This window comes from Oryctolagus cuniculus, chromosome 14 (genome assembly GCF_964237555.1).
Source record: "Oryctolagus cuniculus chromosome 14, mOryCun1.1, whole genome shotgun sequence".
NCBI classification, from domain to species: Eukaryota; Metazoa; Chordata; class Mammalia; order Lagomorpha; family Leporidae; genus Oryctolagus; species Oryctolagus cuniculus.
Genome location: NC_091445.1, coordinates 90,978,948 through 90,997,602, shown reverse-complemented (window position 1 = coordinate 90,997,602; position 18,655 = coordinate 90,978,948). Strand labels below are relative to the sequence as shown.

The following is an 18,655-nucleotide window of genomic DNA, read 5'->3' as shown; positions in this document are numbered from 1 at the left end:
GGCCGACGCGCTGCGGCCAGTGCGATGCGCAGATCTGAAGCGAGGAGAGAGGTGCTTCTCCTGGTCTCCCATGGGGTGCAGGGCCCAAGCACTTGGGCCATCCTCCACTGCACTCCCTGGCCACAGCAGAGAGCTGGCCTGGAAGAGGGGCAACTGGGACTAGAACCCGGGGTGCCGGTGCTGCAGGCAGAGGATTAGCTTAGTGAGCCGCGGCGCCGGCCATCTAAGCAGAGTTTCAACACCTGACACTGAATCCACTCTGGAAGCTCCTCTGTGAACAGGGAAGGGAAATCTCCCAGAGCAAGGCTGAAATCAGAACGGGATGAAAATAAAGCCATTTCTTACTTTATAGGTGAGAGGTCAGAGCCTACGCTGAACTAACCATACACCACCAGGTTATTATAGAGGCTCCAAATGAGGCATGCACACCCCATTCTGCAAGCCAGATTCTCCCTCCCAGCCAACTAGCAAGGCGTGGTGGGGGTGGGGTCTCTGCAGGGCCTCTACCATTCTACTGGTGACCATCACACTTACTTCAGAACAGCCCGAGGGAGGCGTGCACACTGCTACAGCAGAGTGGGGCAAGGCTCCAGGGACAGTCAGAGCAAGTCAACCCAGGTCCCCACCAGCTCTGCGTTGTACAGTTTTTTACTTCAGTGACTTCCAAACTCTTTTTCCTCCGAAGCCCCCGCACATGAGCCAATGGATTCCCAAGTTTACACCTCAAACTATGAGCACCCACGGTCTTTCTCTCAGAAAAGACAGTGTTTCACCTGAAATCCACTTGAGAGTTCCCTGGAGGTCAACCTTGCTAAAACATGGCCCTCAGGTTTGGGGAACAATGGGAAGGGGGCTCCGGGACCCCATCCTCCCTCCCTACACAGCCACGGATTCACGTGGGCACAGAGACGGGACTCAGGGAAGAGCTGTGACAGGTGCACAGGGAGCAAGGGGCCGAGACAAGCACACACACAGTCACCCCAGGAGAGGAACTGACACAGGAAATACAGCATCAGCCCCGTGCATTGTGTGCCCTAACCTCCGCCCATCCTCTTGCGGACTTTAAATCACCTGTAGATCACCGTAATGCCTATCACAGTGCTAAATGCCACATAAATAGCTGGTACGCCTTACGGTGTAGGGAATAGCGACGTGAAAGAAGTCCATGCACACGTTCATTGATTTTTAGCATTTTGACCCACGGATGGCTGACTCTGCAGATGCTGAGCCGGCAGAGCCAGAGGGCTGATTGTGTAACGAAACAACAGGTGCCCCTTGGAGATGAGGCAGCCAAGGGAAAGGAGGGCATTAAAGGAGAGAGATACGGACCCTGCAGCAGCACAAATGCAGGCTTGAACAAGCGCTCTTGATTCGGATGCCTCAGTGCTGCCAGGATGTCAGCTGCCCCCAAGTTAATCTGTGAATGTAACGCAATCCCAGTAACAAGTCTAAGGAGCTTTTTATGGAGATAGACAAGAAAACAACACACAGAAGAGCTAGGAAGAGGCTAAAGAGGAATAGCCTGGGGAAGGGTGGAGAGGGGGACTAGCCCACCAGATACTAAACACAACACAAATCCTCCACAATTAACACCCAGTGAAGCTGGCCCATGCAGGGATGGTGGATCAAAGGAACAGAGAGCAGTGTCAAGGAAAAGATGAAAATGGGAAATTTCCATTTGGGAAAAGATACCAGCAGACACATTCCTGAAACCACACAGCAGTGTGAACTCCAAGTGGACCGAGGGCATAACTGTAAACAAGAAAGGTATACACACTAGAAGAAAACACAGGTGATGTCTCCTACAACCTGAGGATTTAGCAAAAGCTACTTCTGACTTAAAATCCAAATACAATAAAAGATTAACACGTTAACTGCATGAAAGCAGTAATTTTTAAAGTCTGGCATAACCGCTCAATAAGTAAAGATTTTTAAATGACAAAAGAAATTCCTTATAATATATAATATATATTGCAAGTAAAAGGCTTAATGTCACTAATGTATAAAGGACTTGGCCACATCAATGGTTAAAATGCCAAAACCCTATAGAAAGATGGGCAAGGACACAAACGAACTACTCACAAAAGGAAATACATAACGGCCTGGACCATATGCAATGATGCCCAGCGTCACTCGTGCTAGAAGACACGCACATTAACCCACACTGAGCAATCACTGCTCCATTGCCAAGCTCTCACAATGCAGAGGCTTGATGACCCCACGACGATGGGAGAACAGGCACTCTTCACTGCTGGTGGGAATGACCTTGGCACAAACCCCTCTGGAAGCGAATTAGGCAGTACCAAAACATTGCAATCCCACTTACCCCAAAATAATCCAGCAAAACAGAAGTTTGCATGCACAAGGTTATTCATCATTGCAGCATCACTTACAATTCTAAAATGCAAGGACCTACCAAAAGCCCAAACACAGGAGGTCAGCTGGAGTCACACAGGGGAGTCCTACACAGTTATAGAAAGTGAGGAGCAGGCTCTCTGTGACCTGGTCAGGAGAAACACAGGAGATCTCAATGAGTTAAAAAAAATGTGAAATCCATGGGGCTTATACAAGAAACAAGGGAAAATAAAAAATACACAGATCTTAGTGCAAAGATAAACCAGGACATCATGGAATTGATGACCTACCAAGGATGGGGGACTGGGCCAGTCCTAAATTCAGAGTTAAATAAAAGGGAACAAAATCCTTGATGAAGAGCCCCACATGTCCTAAGTAACCCTCGTGGGCACTGAGCAAGTAGAATCTATAAAACGTGTCACACAAAAGCTCTGTCCTCACCCACCTTTGAGAGCTGCTGGAGGTTTTCCCTCTCCATCTCATCTCCTAGAGGAATTCCACTCCGTGTTGACTAATTGTCTCACTACACATCATAGCGAACACCTGAAATTAGAGGAAAGCTTTTAACTAACTAGGGGGAGACTTTCCTTGCTCTGGTAATGGGAAATACCGCACAAAGGGTCTTCAAAATTTCGTGGAAAATACATATAAAAAACCAGGTAGAGATTTCAAGCTTTTGAGCCCCAAAATACACTTGTCTTTCTTAATGGTTTTGTTTATTCATTTGAAAGGCACACAAACAGACACAGAGCGAGCTCCTATCTGTTGGTTCCCTCTCCAAATGCCCTCAGTGACTGGAAGGTGACGCCAGGAGCAAAGAACATACTCTAGGTCTTCCAGGTGGGTGCCAGAAACCCAACTACTTTATCCATCAAGCTTATTTTTAATTCCATTTTCCATGAACTCTTTGAAATACCCTCAGAGGAAATTGAAAGAGAAGCAAACATGGTATTACTTGAGTTTATCAAATAGGCACAAAATTTCATTTCTAGAAGGTTTCATATATTTTCCAGGAAAAATCCATTGCTAGTTTTTCTGCTATGCTGCCTTCAACTTACCCAAAATATTACCAGATCAGGGATGATAGTAGTCACAGGCAGACATGCCTAGTCGCCGTGCGAGGCAGCTTCTGAAATGCCCGTGGCTGGACCAATAACTTCCTGTCTCTGAGATGAGCTTATTAAAAAGTTTGGCTTCCTCCCTGTTCTCTTCCTCTCTCCCTCTCTGTCTTGCTTGTTTGCTCTGAGCTGAACTCAAGCGCGAGACGGTGATGGAGAGCAGAAGAGGAGCTGAGACCCTCAGCCCCACAACCCCAAGCCCAGCAGCATCTGCTAACTTCCAGGAGGACCCTCAGTGGCCTGGAGCTCAGGGCGATCCTGTGGAGAACTGGATTGCAAGACCTCACGGAAGACTCAGTGCCGCTGGACCTAACCTCACTGTGCCGACTCCCGATCCACAGACACGAAACGCTCATAAATGCTTTCCTGTTAAGTGACTCAGGGTAATCTCACATGCACCACATAAATAGATATAGATATACATATACATATACATATACATCATATACATATAGATAACTAATACATCTACACTGTACCAAGTACTCTGGGAAAGTGTGGATTTAATCAAGGGGTGAAAAGGAGAAACCCAGTGAATCTCTTTTTCGTCCAGATATCTGTCCCTTGGACCCTGATGATTGTGGTGGAGCACTCGTCACAAATAGGAAGGCTCAGCATCAGAAGCAGGGCAAAGCAGAAGTTTAAATCCCTAGGTTCTTTCTACTTGTATTCAGCACCCACGGATCCAGCATCTTCCCTCCTGTGGCCTGGACTGTCTTCTAAATTACCCGTCCTTGCATTGCACCATGGCTGCCTAGCACAGGAAAAACTCCTCCTGGTATCCAGAATGCCAACACGCTGAATGCCATCCTCACCACTTACGCTGATGCCAATGCTGGATAATTGGTGCTTGGACTATGCCCGGCTCCGTCTTTACAGAGGAAGCCCCAGCAGCTGCTGCTGGCTCCTGTCTATGTAGCCTGCTGCACAACGGTGGACATTCACACTGCAAAATGGCCAGACAGAGCAGCCCACCACCAGGAAGCCCTCTGCTGTGTGACCAAGACCCCTCGCGTACAGACTGTGCCCAGTTCTTGAATGGGCAACCTGCCTCCAAAGCAGATGGCCCAGGCCAGGAATGAGCACAGAAATGTTTCGTTCTCAGGTTGAGTGGGGTTTTGGGAGCATGCTTATAAAATCCCTAGAGTTACATGTTCACTAATGCAGCTTGCAGAGGGATTGATGCTTTTCAGTTTCTTAGGCTGTGGGAAGTTTTGATGGTTTTGTCTTGGTGCCGGTTACCTGTCAAAAGGCTATAAGGCACCAAGATCCTGCCACTTAATCACAATGGCTTTGTGTCTTCTCCTAAGGGGAGAGGGACTTGTCATTGTGGTCCCTGAAGGGCAATGTCTTATCACCCATCTTCCTGCTGTGTTACGGAGGGTCAGCATCACGTCTCTATGAACAGAAGATGACAAAATGGAAGAGGTGAGACCACCTTCAACTCCTGCCTGCACTGTTCTGCAGAGGCCAGTCATGGATGATGTTCACAGCTACAGCCTCCTCTGCCCAGCGCCCTCTTCCTCAGGACCACTCCTGGGAGAGGGAAAACACCTACCTCCACTGCCACAAAGAGGCAGAAGCCTGCTGCGAGAGCTTGGGTGCAGGGAGCAGCGACTGTCTGCAACCCCGATGCTCCTGCAAGCCATGTCCTCCAGGCTCCCCCAGCAGTGTGTCTCCCCGAGTGACACTGTGTGGTGTCACAGCCAGTTGGACTGCACATGCTAGGCTCTTAGCTCAACCTGCCTCTCTTAGTCCTGGGAAGAGCTTTCCCCCAGGTCTAAGGATAAAAGAAGAAAGCACTGGAACCTTGACACTGGGGATAGTGTCACAGGAACAAAGCCACCTCTCGTGGTTCTTCTGGGCCCTCCCTTGGCACTGACCCTGTGCCCTGTGGAAGATGGGCACACCTGTCTTTCTTCTGTAGAGATGCGGCTGAGAATTACATCCACCACTTTGCAGAGTGGCCTCCACGTGAAGACCTCTCTCGGCCTCAGGGTGAGCAGTTTCCTGAAGAGCTGGCCAGCGTGTGCTTCATCAAAACGCCAGCCTGGGCCTCACTCCATTCGCACCTTCGCATTGGACCTGGAAGCAGGTCTGCGGCCCACTCCTCACCGTGTGCAAGACTGGACGGCTCTTCTTCCGGATTTATTTTCATTTCTGACCTCTAATCCTTTATGAGGCTTTTTGAAAATGACTCTGAGATTTCTAGATTGTGTATCATGTTGAAATGTCATATCACTGAGTCATTTTACAATCTCCCTTTGCAATGAGACTTGTAGAAAATAAATTACTTAATATGCTACAAGAAACTTATCCTCCAATTGTTATCTCCAAGGGGAAAAACATTTATTTTATTTTTAAATCCCACTCCACTACATTTGACTACAAATGGTAGTCTTTGGGTTGTCCCTGAGTCCATCTATCAATAGGTAAACCATTTTCTGATCTGCTGTTAAGGCAAATTCTATCCTTGAACAGAATGCAAGCAGTAACTGACCAGTGCCTGGCATCACAGGCTCAGGCTGAGTACAACACTGACTTTATTGCTTCAATAAACATGAATTTCCCTCGAGTGACTTTTGTGGGCAAGTCTTCCCTGTGGGTGTGGCTTGAGGGACATAGTTCTGTGTGGCCATTTAGCCAACGTCAGGCACAGAGTTGGAACGTGGACATGTAGGGGAATCTCAAAGGACTTTATAATTTTGAAAAACAGCCGAGGGCAATGTAATTCTCCAATAAGCAATGGAAAACTCGAATCAGAATCAATAGGACTGTACTTTGGGAATAAGGCAGGTGTTTCATGGGGCAGCCCATGGTGGTGCCTCTGTGGTTTCATAACCAGCAGTGGCATGGGTCACCGAGTCACTGGGATGCCTACCACAAGGAGTGGTCCCGGGGACAGCAGGGACTTAGGAGAGAAAGAGGGGACTTGGGTGATGGAGTCCCAGAATCTGTGGGGGCTGGGCTCTTGCGGGTCTTCTGAAGTCAACACTGGGGCTTCTAAACAGAGCAACTGAACAGCAAGGCTTCAGCAAGGCATCTCTGTGTTGATAGCAAAGCACAAGTCAGCATGAGACACCCTCTATAAAAGACCTGTCGTCTCACGAGTTTCCCTTCAGAGGAGGTTTTTATGTAAACCGTGAGCAGCTGAGGGGCACATCTTCAATGCTGGAAATGCTATCTGCACACGGCTATGCTCAGACTCTGGGAAGTGTGGCCCTGTTGCTTCATGTCGGTGGGACAGGCAGTCATTTCAGATTCTGGACAGGGATCCCTGGGCACCAAACATGCCCAAGAAACACCACGGATACTCAAGTACCCAGCGTGTGATCGCGCCTGCATGGCAGTGTCGTTTGTTCACACGCAGGCACTAAGCTTTTCATGATGGAGGCAGGTCATTTCTCCTTCATTCTATCCTTGAATTGTTGGGCTGGAAGGAGACAAGATGTTGTGCTGATAGTCATTGCGGCTTCCTGAGATCTCAGTACATTTACACCAGGAAGCAGACGTCCAAGAAATGGTTCTTTAATAAATAGAGGGCATGGAAGAGGAAAAAAATCTGTCTCGGATAAGACTTCTGCAAATTAACTGGTATTACCCCTCCATCCTCGCTTTTATTCTATTTGAGAAACAATTGCATGCAGAATCCCGAGCTCAGGGTGAGGCACTGACCATGCCTCGGGAGCTCACGGTCGAGGTCCCCAGGAAGAGGCTGTCGGCCCTGGATTCTCCCACGAGGAAGGAAAGGATTATCCCAACTGGAGGGAGGAGAAAACATTAGACTGGAAAACGGGAGCTGGGATGCAGGGCCAGGGCTGGGATGCAGGAAGACAGCACCAGTGCCCCGCACAGACAAGCTGGAGGTGGACGAGCCAGGCTGCAGGGCCACTGGGCCTGTCAGACTCCTGGGGACCAGGCCCCGGGTGGCAGGAAGGAAGCAGCAAGACCCACAGTAGTGACAGCTGTGTCGGGTGCCCCACTGCAGGGCCCAAGGCAACCGTGCAGCATCCCCAGGGTCCCAGGGAGGTGCAGGAGGAGCTAATGCTGCATGCGTGCAAGTGCCTGGCCCTGGCCCAGTGGGTATCAAAAGGAAGAGGCAGAATGAATCCTGGGTCAAGCACTAGATCTATGGATGAGCCAACCAGGAACCGGAGATGATGGACACGCACAGGAAGGTCTGGAAATCAAAGACCAAGGAGGCAGGCAAGGTGGATGCAGAATTCTGAACAGGCAGCCAAGTCCCAGCAGGGCCCTCCATCTTATGTTGCAACCTCCCTAGCACTCAAAAGCAGATCCCAGAGAGACTGGGAAAATCCAGTTTGGTGGACTCCATTTCTAACACCCCAAAGCCAGGGTTTCAAAGTGGAGGCAAAGAAAACAAAGCAAAGCAAAACTAATTTCTTGCATGTGGAGGTGGTGCAGATTGATACCCGCTCCTGGGACTGGCACTGTGCTACAGCAAGTTAAACCGCCACTTGCAATGCCTGCGTTCCATACTGCAGAGCCGGTTCTGGTCCTGGTTGCTCTGCTTCCAATCCAGTTATCCTGTTAGCGCTGCCGGAAAGCAGCAGAAGATGGTCCAAGTACCGGAGTCCCTGTCACCCACATGAGAAACCCTGCTGGTTTCTGGGCGTTTGGCTTTGGCTTGGCCCAACACCAGCTGTTGCAGCCATTTGGGGAGCAAGCCAATGGATGGAACATCTCTTTCTCTCTTTGTGTACATCCTTCTCTCTGTCACTCTGCCTTTCAAAACAATCTTTTAAAATAAGGAAATCCACCACCATGCCAATAACAAGGATGCTTCCTGCAATGCAAACGGAGGGGCATCAACCTGAGTTTAGCACAGCTTTTGTTAGTTTCATAACTGAGACATTCTAAAAATAAGAGAACAAAAGGCAAAGCTCCAACACAGCATTCTGTTTCCACAGCGTCTTGCCTACTTGAAATCCAACAGCTTTTTAGACAAAATAGTCCAAGAATGCTACCCTGTGTTTTGTGTTCTCAAATATTCAAGGTGGAGGAAGAGGTCAGGACTCTAAGAAGCCTGGTAGAAGTCAAGTTTGTAAAACCTAACTTACCCAAATTTATGGAAGCTGGCCCTACCAGGGGGACCCATTCTGAGTGGCTGTAAACAGTAATTAGTAATGGGAGCTGGGAATAGGGAAGTCCATTCACAGGTGAGCCCCAGAGAAGGCGAGAGGCATCCAAGGGCCAGCAGCACATCCATGAGTGGTGCTCGCCTTCTCTCCTTGTTTCCTTCGTCCGCCTCAAAGCAGATCCGGCAACTGGGAGTTTGGAGGATTCAGCGCACTCCCTTTCAGGAGAAAACCAGAGGCTCCCGGAGTTCCCAGAAGGGAGACCCCATGATGCTGCCCCAGCAGGGAAGACTGAGCCCCCAGGAGCTCTGATCTGCTGTCTGGTTTGGGATACAGGCAGTTGCCCTGATGAAGGCAGGAAGCAGCTCGGTGTCTGCCCACAGGGCCAGCCCGAGGCTTCCTTTGGGTTCAGAGAGGAAGAAGAGGCAGGAAGCCAAATAAGCATCTCCTGTGCCAGAGGTGCCTCCAGCCCTGCCCTCCCTTCTGATCCTCACCTCTTACCCCCATTTTATAACATTCCCAGTTGCAGATAAAGCCAGGGTGGACCCAGGCCAGGCTGAGCACAGGTGCATGTGTGTGTGGCAGGAGGAGGCAGGGGGAGGCAGGGGCACAGCTGGGGACTGCAAAGAAGTCCGTAAAGAAGAAGTGCGTCCCCACCTCTAGGGACAGCCTCTCCCAGGGGAGGAGCCCGCTCTCTGATGTCACAGGCCGTGCACTCAAGGGTGAGGGTCTTTCACAGGGTAGGGCTGGCAGCCGGGCTGGTCTGGGCCCTCCACAGAGCTGGCTGTATCTTCAGTTGTTGGAGAGTGGAGGGACAACCTTGGGTCACACACAGCTCCTGCCTCACTCCATTCCCAAGGCCTTGAATTCGGCCTCATCACCAAGCATCAGTTTGGCAAAAGCAACATTCATAGCCAGATTGAATATTGTCCTTCTGCACTTTGCCTCTGCTCCATGGCCCTGTTGATTCCTAGACACACCCCCTACTACATGCTACCACTGCTCTCCCTGCCCAAGAATTACATCTGGAAAGTTCCAGAAGCTTCTAGAAACAGAAAGCTGGAAACGGCCCTGTCTTAATTTGAAAGGAGACAACCGGTTTGCAGTAGGCATACACAAAACCAGAGGCAGTGCTTAGCTACTGGGCGCCCATGTTTCTTCAAACATTTCTTTAAAGTCTACCTGCAATCCTTTGGAAAGGTTAGTGATTAATGACCAGTGGCCTGTGATTTCAGAGCTGCATTAGCACTTTCATCCTCAATGACTTTCTCAACATAAAGAACAAGAGCAGATGCCTACACGTGGACCGATCCAGTGACCCGTCTTCAGGAGAGTAGCAAGTGCATCACATTTTGAGTTACAGTTTATTGAGTGTTAAGCTTTATTTTTCCTTTCTTTTTTTCCTCATTTTCCAAGAGATACCCACAGGCATTTTCCTATAATTTTGTGTACTATAACCAAGTGAAATGTGAGAATGATAAACAGGTGGATAAAGGAGGCAAGGATTCAGGAGAGGCAATGCTGGGAGAGGCAATTCAGTTTATAAATATATGAACACCAACTCCTTGATTTTATTTTTGGAAAAGCACTCTGTCTAATACACCCACATAAAGTCGGGGAGTAGGCTGGCAATGACTCCTATTTGTCCACATATATCATTAGGTAACCATTTTGCAAGACACAAACATGGCTTTGATGCATTCGGATTGCACATGGGCTCAGACAGAACTGAGGGGAGAATTACCCATTGGGCTGTATGGTGAGCCCTGCAAGGAGGCCACGGGAGCTGTGAACACCTTGGCTTGAAATAGAGCAAAACTGAGACAAAAGTATCGTCTTTACAAAGCTCAGCAGAGAAAGGTTTTACACCTGGCTACAAAGCAGCAAGCAAAGGCAGGCGTACTCCACCTGTGCAGGTGGACCGACTGGGCGTAGCAAACCATCAGGAGTCCAGCAGGAACCCTGGTGGCATGAGCACATCCCAGAGCATCCGGGTACAGCAGAGGTTCACTGCTGTAGTGGAGTGGGCTTCTGGGACTCAAAGACACAGAGGGCTCTGTTTGTCCCTGTAGCAATGTCCAGCTGCCAGGTGAGACCCGGTGGCCTGACAGATGACACACAGACCAGCTGGAATGTGCTGCTCCCCATGCATGTCCACGAGTGCCTCGTGCCCTCCTCCAGCTGAGCAAACTGGGAGTCCTATCCCTTCCCTCTCATGCGCTGCTCACAGCCAGTGCACGTGCAAGGCCTCAACTCTCTGCTTCTCTACCTTAGTCTGACGACTCGGCTCCCTCCTCACCTCCACGCACTCAAAGCAATGCCTTCGCTCACTGAATCTCCTCACTGGTGTCTCTGCCTCCTCTTCCTCTCTCCCATCTGTATCTACCTGCACACTGCAGTGAGACTCAACTCCAGCAAATATAAATTTGATCACGGTGCTTCCTGACCAATGCCCTTCTTCTCATGTCTCTCATTGCTCTTATGGTGGGGTTTCCACCCTACATGTGGCCCACAAGCCCCCAGGGTCTGTCCCTCCACGCCCCTGCTCCATCAGCGTCACACACCACCTTCCTGGCTGCACTTCTGCCACGTCAACCAGACTCTGTGCCTTGTGCATTCCACGTTTCCCCTGCCACCAGACTTTCCTCTTTCTGGAATGTTCCCTCAACACTCTTAATAAATCGCTACTCATCATTCTAATCCTATCAAATTATCCATCTTAATGAACGCTGTCCTTGACTCCTCACAAGGTCATAGCTTCCATTATATTCTCCATGTCTGGCCCCTTGCAGAACTTCCATGTTTCCTTTATGTGTGTCATTTTTTGGTAATTGAGTGCCATCTCGTTAGACCAGAACCTAGAACCTTGTAGTGGGCAAGACTTGCCCTGTTCTTTTTTTTTTTTTTTTTTGGACAGGCAGAGTGGACAGTGAGAGAGAGAGAGAGACAGAGAGAAAGGTCTTCCTTTGCCATTGGTTCACCCTCCAATGGCCGTCGCGGTTGGCGCACCACGCTGATCCGATGGCAGGAGCCAGGTGCTTCTCCTGGTCTCCCATGAGGTGCAGGGCCCAAGCACTTGGGCCATCCTCCACTGCACTCCCGGGCCACAGCAGAGAGCTGGCCTGGAAGAGGGGCAACCGGGACAGAATCCGGCACCCCAACCGGGACTAGAACCCGGTGTGCCGGCACCGCAAGGCGGAGGATTAGCCTAGTGAGCCACGGCGCCGGCTAAAACCTGTTCTTACAAACCACAGTAACCCTGGTGCTTAGTTCAGTTGCTGACATATAGTTGGCATTTTTTAATTCATTTACCAAGGTGTGGTTGACATTGTGCCAAGTTCCAGAGCTTACATAGAGAACCAGCCAGACACGGCCCTTGCCTTACAGGAGTTTGAATTTTAGTGCAAGAGACAGATTGTAAGACAAAAAAAAAACCTGATTAGGGGCTTTGATGTTGGAGGAAGGCTATGATGCAGAACAATCAAAGGACATACAGAGTCCCTAGCAAGTGGCATGCTTAAACAAGTGGTAGGGAAGGCAAAGTCTGAGAGATGAGAAAAGATTAGCTATGCAGGGCCAGGGAAGACTGCTCCCAACACCAGAGCAACAAGAACGGAGACCCTGAGGCAAGGAGGCTGGTGGCCTCCGGGGATGTGGCCAGAGGGCTGGTGCTCCCAGGGCTCCCAGGGCTCCCAGGGAAGGGTGATAGGTGACACCCCTGGAAAGAGCTGCAGAGACCAGCATGAGAAGGAAGCGTCTGGATGTCATTCAGAGTGAACCAGGCGCTGCTGAGAGATTGCGGCAGAAGAATTACGACATCTGATTCATATTTTCTCAAGCTCTGTAGCCGGGCTATGCGGAGAACTGATCGGAGGGGACCAAGGGCAGGAGCCCAGAGTGGGAACTCGGAATGGGGAGGAGCTGTGGAAACAGGATGGGGATGGGAGGAGAGGTGTCTCAGCGGCAAAGCCAACAGGGAGCCAGAGAGTCTGGTTTTAATCACTGGGTGGAAGTGGCACCATTTACTGAGCTCGGGAGGACGGCTGAAAGAGTGAATACCTGGATGGATGGATGGATGGATGGAGGGACGGGTGGACGGAAGGATGGACAGACGGATGGATGGACAGACGGGTGGATGGATGGATGCAAGGGTGGATGGAAGGATGGATGGAAGGACGGATGAATATGCAAATGAACATTATGTAAAGATGATAATACAACAAAGTAGATTCAGCATTTAGGTGAGAAAATGTGCTGGGCACAGTGGCTCCTGTACTGGTCAGGAGTTCTCCAGAGAAACAGGAGAGAGAGAACAAGTACATGAAGGGATGAGCCCGTGGGATCGTTTGAAGTGTGTAGGGCAGGCTCGTGGGCTGGAAACTCAGGCAGGAGCCAACGCTGCAGTACGGAGGGGGAGACCAGGGAAAACCTGTTTTTTTTTCCCTTAGTCTTCTAGTGACTGCATGAGCCACGCCCACCACCACCACCACCACGTGATTGAGGGCCCTCCTCTTTGTGCACAGGCAGCTGATCGCCGATGTCAACCACACTAGAAACCACTCTTTCCAGAAATCTGATTAAATACCTGGATGCTACAGCCCAGCCAAGAAGACACATGAAATACCTCTCGCAACTCCAAACAGCAGTTCCACGGAAACTTAGACTTCCTCAATGACGGAGCTCAGGGAGAAAGCAAACTGTCACTCGCAGGCAAAATTCTGCCAGTGTCTTGTTTTTAGCAACAAGATTTATTGGAACATGGCCACGCCCATTCATTTGTGCATCGGCAATGGCTGTTCTTGCATGACGACCACAGAGCTGAGCAATGATGATGAAAGTGGATGTCCCACAAAGCATAAAGCGCTTACTCTCTGTGTCTTTATAGGAAACGTCCTCTGAGCCCTGATATAGCTTCCTCTTGTGGAGTTACTTGAGCAAGGCCACTGCTGGTACTCAGTGGAAGAGTCAGGATTGAAAACAGTTAACAGGCTGAGCCCGGGAAGATCTGGGGGAGTATTAGAGGGAAGACCAGCAGGACACGAGCATCGCTGGGGAGAAGAACCTTTCGCACTTGGCTCCAGAGCCGCCCGTTTTCTGGCATTAGCACGCCATGACCTCACTGCTCAGAAATGCAGGTCTGGAGTCTCTGGAATGAAACACGGCCCTCCTAATAAATCGCACACAGCACATGCAGCCATCTGCACGCACGCTCGGTCAAACAGTGCCGGGACGGCAAAGCACCACCAACCTGCTTAACAGTCTAAGTAGCAATTGGGCCCAGTTGAATTTTCTTATTGCTTATTTGTTTATTACTTCAGATTACTTGAAAGGTAGTGTGTGTGTGTGTGTGTGTGTGTGTGTGTGTGTGGTTGGGGGAGGAGGGGGAATTTTTCATCCACAGGTTCACTCCCCAGCTGCCTCCAACAGCCAGGGCAGGGCCAGGCTGAATCCTGGAGCCAAGAACACCATCCAGGTCTTCCGCGTAGACAGCAAGGGCCCAAGTACTGAGCCATCAGCCGCTGGCCCCTGGATGTGCCACAGCAGGACACTGGTTGAGATGCTAAGTAGCTGAGACCTGAAGCAGGCACTCTGATGTGGGCCGCAGGCATTGGAAGCGCAGCTGAGCCCCTTGGCCACAACAGCCACCCGCACCTAATCTTAAGCAGCCCATCATCACCCCCAAAAAGGAGAAATAGCCTTTGAAAAGCTGCACTGCCCTCCTTGGAGAAGAGCTTATTATGAAGCTCTCAGTGCTAATGAAGTAGTTTTCTCACATAATTATCTCTAAGCTTTGTGTGCTGCTGGATATCTTGAAATACTTTGCCACTTCAGCGGAATCCACCCCTTTGTTTTTCTTTTTTGGAAATAAACTTAACTAAAACAAATTGATAGAAGCATCTCAATTCATCAACCAAAATAATGTTTCTCTGAGAATCTACTTTGAGAACTGACTGAGTGGAAAATTATAAGGTATTTATAACCTTTTTAAAGATTCAGTTTGATTTGTTCACAGGTGAGAAAACATAATAGCACAGAGACAAGGCAAAATAAAACTATTCTAGAAGGCGAGAAAATCTACAATGCTTGGCCAAAGACAATTGATCTTGCTGATTCGCCAACCATATGTTGACCCTTTCTGTTTACCAAGCGCTGTGCCAAGGGCTCAGCACCCTAGATGCTCTGCAAACCCCACAGGATCCCAGCAGGTGCATCCCCTTTAGCCTCAGGGTCACAGACAAGAAGCCAAGCCAAGCCAGGCCCAGCCGACTCCACAGCCCAGGTCCTCAACCACCGCCGGCAGCTACGTCCCTAATTTGGAGAGAACAGAAAATGTCTGCTCTGACTTCATAAATTATTGTCCTGCCTCACGTAACAACGAGAGCACATGCTGAGAAGTGCACCATTAGGTGATGTTCCCGTTGTGCGAATCTCGTAGAGCACGCTGGGACGAACTCGATGGGAGGGGTCAGCTGCTCCCTGCAGCTCTCCCGGGATCAGGGGAAGCGGCACACGGGACATGGCCGAGGCCACTGCACTGGAACATGGCACACAGCACCCCGTTCACAGTACCTGTTCTTCAGTGTGTGATTGTCTTCGTCTACTTCACTGATTGACAGAGAGTGAGAGATACACAGACAGATTTCCCCATCAGCTGGTTCATTCCCCCAAACACCTACAATAGCCAGGGCTGGCCAGACTCAAACCAGAAGCCCAGAACTCCATTGGGATTGCCCACATGGGTGGCAGGGGCCACTGTCTGCTGCCTCCCAGGACACATTAGCAGGAGGCTGGGTGAAAAACAGGGGAACTGATACGGGATGCTGGTATCCCAAGCAGCAGCTAAACCCCCTGCACCACAACACCCACCCCAAGCCACTTGTTTTTATTAATAGTAAAGAGTATATTTTAAAATAACAGAAGTATAGTTAATTCATAAGCCAATACCACAGCCGCTTGCTGCCATTATCACGTAGTATACACTAACCCTAACTGTACTATACTCTAACACACCTGCAGCTCGGCGAGTTTGGTAAGAGCAGCATCGCAGACACGTGCGCGATGCTGGTGCTGTGACCTTAGGACAGCTAGCACGGCAGGGACCCCCATCGTGTGCATGGCCCACCGCTGACCAAACCAGCGTTCTGCAAGGCACCGTTGTCTATGAGCTCCATACCTTGACCCACATGAACAGTGCTGAGCTGGCACTGGAAACTTTTTAAAGGAAGTGAGATTTTGAGAGGCCCTGCAAAGGTGCCTTCCAAGAATGTGATGTCACTGTGTTCACACTCAGTATGGAGACCCCTGCACCAATCCTTGTCCCACCCCTCATCCCCCAGACAGAAGCAAATTAGGGCCTAAGCAGCCACTTTCCTTGTCACCCTTGACAGGGCCCCATTTATCCCAATTAGCAGCCTGCGGCTTCTTTATTTTGCTCACTGAGGGCAATTCATAAAGCGCCTTGTGCTGCTGTTTGCAGTTTTTGCAAAACTGCTTTCAGCCTGTTCTGGGATTTTATTTATTGCTCAGCTTTTCATGAGGGGTCTTCAAAAAAGTTCTTGGAAAATGTGTGTTACGAAAAAACTGCATGTGGATTTCAATTTTTTGCACCAAAAATAAATGTATCTTTCGTTCTATTTTCCCACGAACACCCTGAAGCCCCTTTGTATTAAAGCAGTCAGAGATCCCACTGCTCCTTGCAACGTGTTATCCAGGTGCTGCTGAGAACGGAACCCTGCCACCATTCCTCTTGGGCTTGTTCTCTTGTCGTGGCCAAACCAGAAATTATCGAGAGACCCTCACCCTCTCAAAAGGACTTGCTTTTTGCTTCCCTGGCTCAGGGGCCAACCTTGACGGCTTTCTGTTCTGTAACAAAGACCTGAGGCTCAGCAGGGATGGCACAGGAATGTCCAGTCCACAAATCATCTGTTCTGGCCCTGCCAAGGCAGCTGCAGGTAGAACTTGAACTTCAACAAATCTACGGTGGGCTAATTTTTAAGGTGATAATTTTGTATGGCCACCAAATGATGCTGTAAATATACAGGAACAGGTTTCCCCACCCCTGTAAGAGGTCTATACGGCCCACAATTCTGGGACAGGCAGGTGCAGACATGGAGCACCAGTGAGGGCCCCCTGGCTGTGTCACAACACAGCAGGTCAACAGAAAGGGAAGGAACTGGCCACGTGCAGCAGGGGCTGAGGGCCTGGGGGGCCTCACTTTATCACAGCCTGCTCACCCCAGAATTCCCTGAAGAGTGAGAACCCACTCAATGATAGCCCCCACCTGCTGTCCTGTGGAGCAGATCCAAAGTATCCATGAATCATAGTCCTTTGGACAGAGGTGGTGGATCAACTGCCCTCCTGTCCCCCTTCAAGTGGGTGACCACAGTGGGAACCCACTTGGCGAGGCCCCCACTCTCTCTGCTGTGTCTGGAACAGCCCATTCCTGACTGCTACTTCCTGGGATGACCTTCCCAACAAAGAACCTGCGTTGGTCCCTCGAGATCCGCTGGGGGTGCAAACTCAGTTACTATGACACAAGAAGCAACACATTATCTCTTCTGAACTGGATCGTATGCCAGCCCTGTGTTCTACCCCACCAAGCCTCAAGAGGGCCTGGCAGAGGAGCCAGGAATGCCCCCCTGCACAGCCACGTGCAGGGTCACGGGCAGGGGCAGAAACAGCCCCGCCCACCTCACTCGGGCCCCCACTCTCCCTCTGGTTTTCCCTGCTCTCCGTTCACACCTTATTTTAAATGTTTTGAGACCTGGGTTGATTTCAGCAACACTACTCTGTATTGTCCACCCTGTTTCATTGTTCTAGAGTCTTCCTAAGGCTGTGCAAATGGGCAAATCACAACGGAGCAGGGAATGCTCTGACCTCCACGGCTTGTGAAAACGTGCAGCCTGCACCCCTGCACAGAGCAGGTGCAACCTGCACCCCTGCACAGAGCAGGTGCAGCCTGCACCCCTGCACAGAGCAGCCCTGGACCATCCTGCCTGGGGACATACGATGTAGTCCTGCCAGGACACACCCTCATCTCCTCTAACAGAGGGGCTGTTGATTCACACGGCAAGTCCAGGTAGCTACAAGGGGTTCTAGAATCTAGCCAACTTCCTGGCTGAATAACCTTGGGCAAGTTATTTAACTTCCGACTGTTTTCTCACCTGGAAATTGGGGTTACTTGCAATACCGCTGTCACAAGGTCTTCGGGAGTGTTAGGAATAATGGCAGCACCTTGCAGCTGAAATTCTGAGTGCCCCAGTTAAAAGCCCAGCCTCGCGGGGTTAAGATAATGAGGGTGCCACAGACAGGAGCCCCAGGCTGCTGAGACAGGTACGGCCACTCCATTCCCTGGCTTCTCCCGGATGGCAGTGTGGACAAAGAGAACCAGTGGACACCGTGGATGGGGAGCCACGTGACTCATTATCCACATCGATTGAACCAGAGTCAATTAGCCATGGTCCAAAGCTCTGACCCGCAGAGGCGCAATGAACCCCTGAAACACAAGTTAAACCCCTCCCCCTCATGGCTTCATTCTTTACGGGCCAAAGCCCCAAGCCCCTCCCAGACCTTTGGCCAAGGTGGGGCCAAGCTCTGTCATCAGCAGGGCTGCCCCCTCTCATGTCATGTTGTCCACTGGGATGCAGCCCCCAGAGAGGGCGCTGCCCCGCCAGGGCGACCCAGCACAGGACATGCAGCCTGCAGGCCTGCAACCTGACCTTTCGCACGGTGCTCCGGCCGCCCTCGCACTGTGATTAAAAGAATATCAAGTTCTTTCACAATTCTCACTCTCTCTCACACATAACATTTGAATCTTTTCTCTTCGAGTCTGGCTGGGTAATACATTTTTTTCACTTTCCTGGAAATCACCACTTCTTCAAGGATGATTGCCACCCCATTTTTGGAGTTTCTAAGTCCGAGGACAAGGACCTCAATCAACTGGGGCCAGGTTGACGCTGCTGCAGACAATGAGATGCCCCTGGGATGCCGCAGATAAACCCCCGACCAGGTGGCTGTCCCATTTCCTGACAGGTGAACAAGAGGATTGGAGGAAGCAGATGGGAGACAGGAGCCCCAGAAAAA

The 18,655-nt window shown here is 50.3% G+C and overlaps 1 long non-coding RNA gene across 1 annotated transcript in view; it reads right to left on the bottom strand.

Moving 5' to 3' along the window:
* Positions 1-2,416: 2,416 nt before the first annotated feature.
* The window catches only part of LOC138845211 (uncharacterized), a 268,220-nt gene continuing 251,981 nt past the window's right edge, over positions 2,417-18,655 (bottom strand). The window contains exons 3-4 of the long non-coding RNA XR_011382080.1: positions 2,801-2,898; positions 2,417-2,502 (exon numbers count right to left, since the gene is read on the bottom strand). This is a non-coding gene — a long non-coding RNA (uncharacterized lncRNA). The remainder of the gene's footprint in view (positions 2,503-2,800; positions 2,899-18,655) is intronic.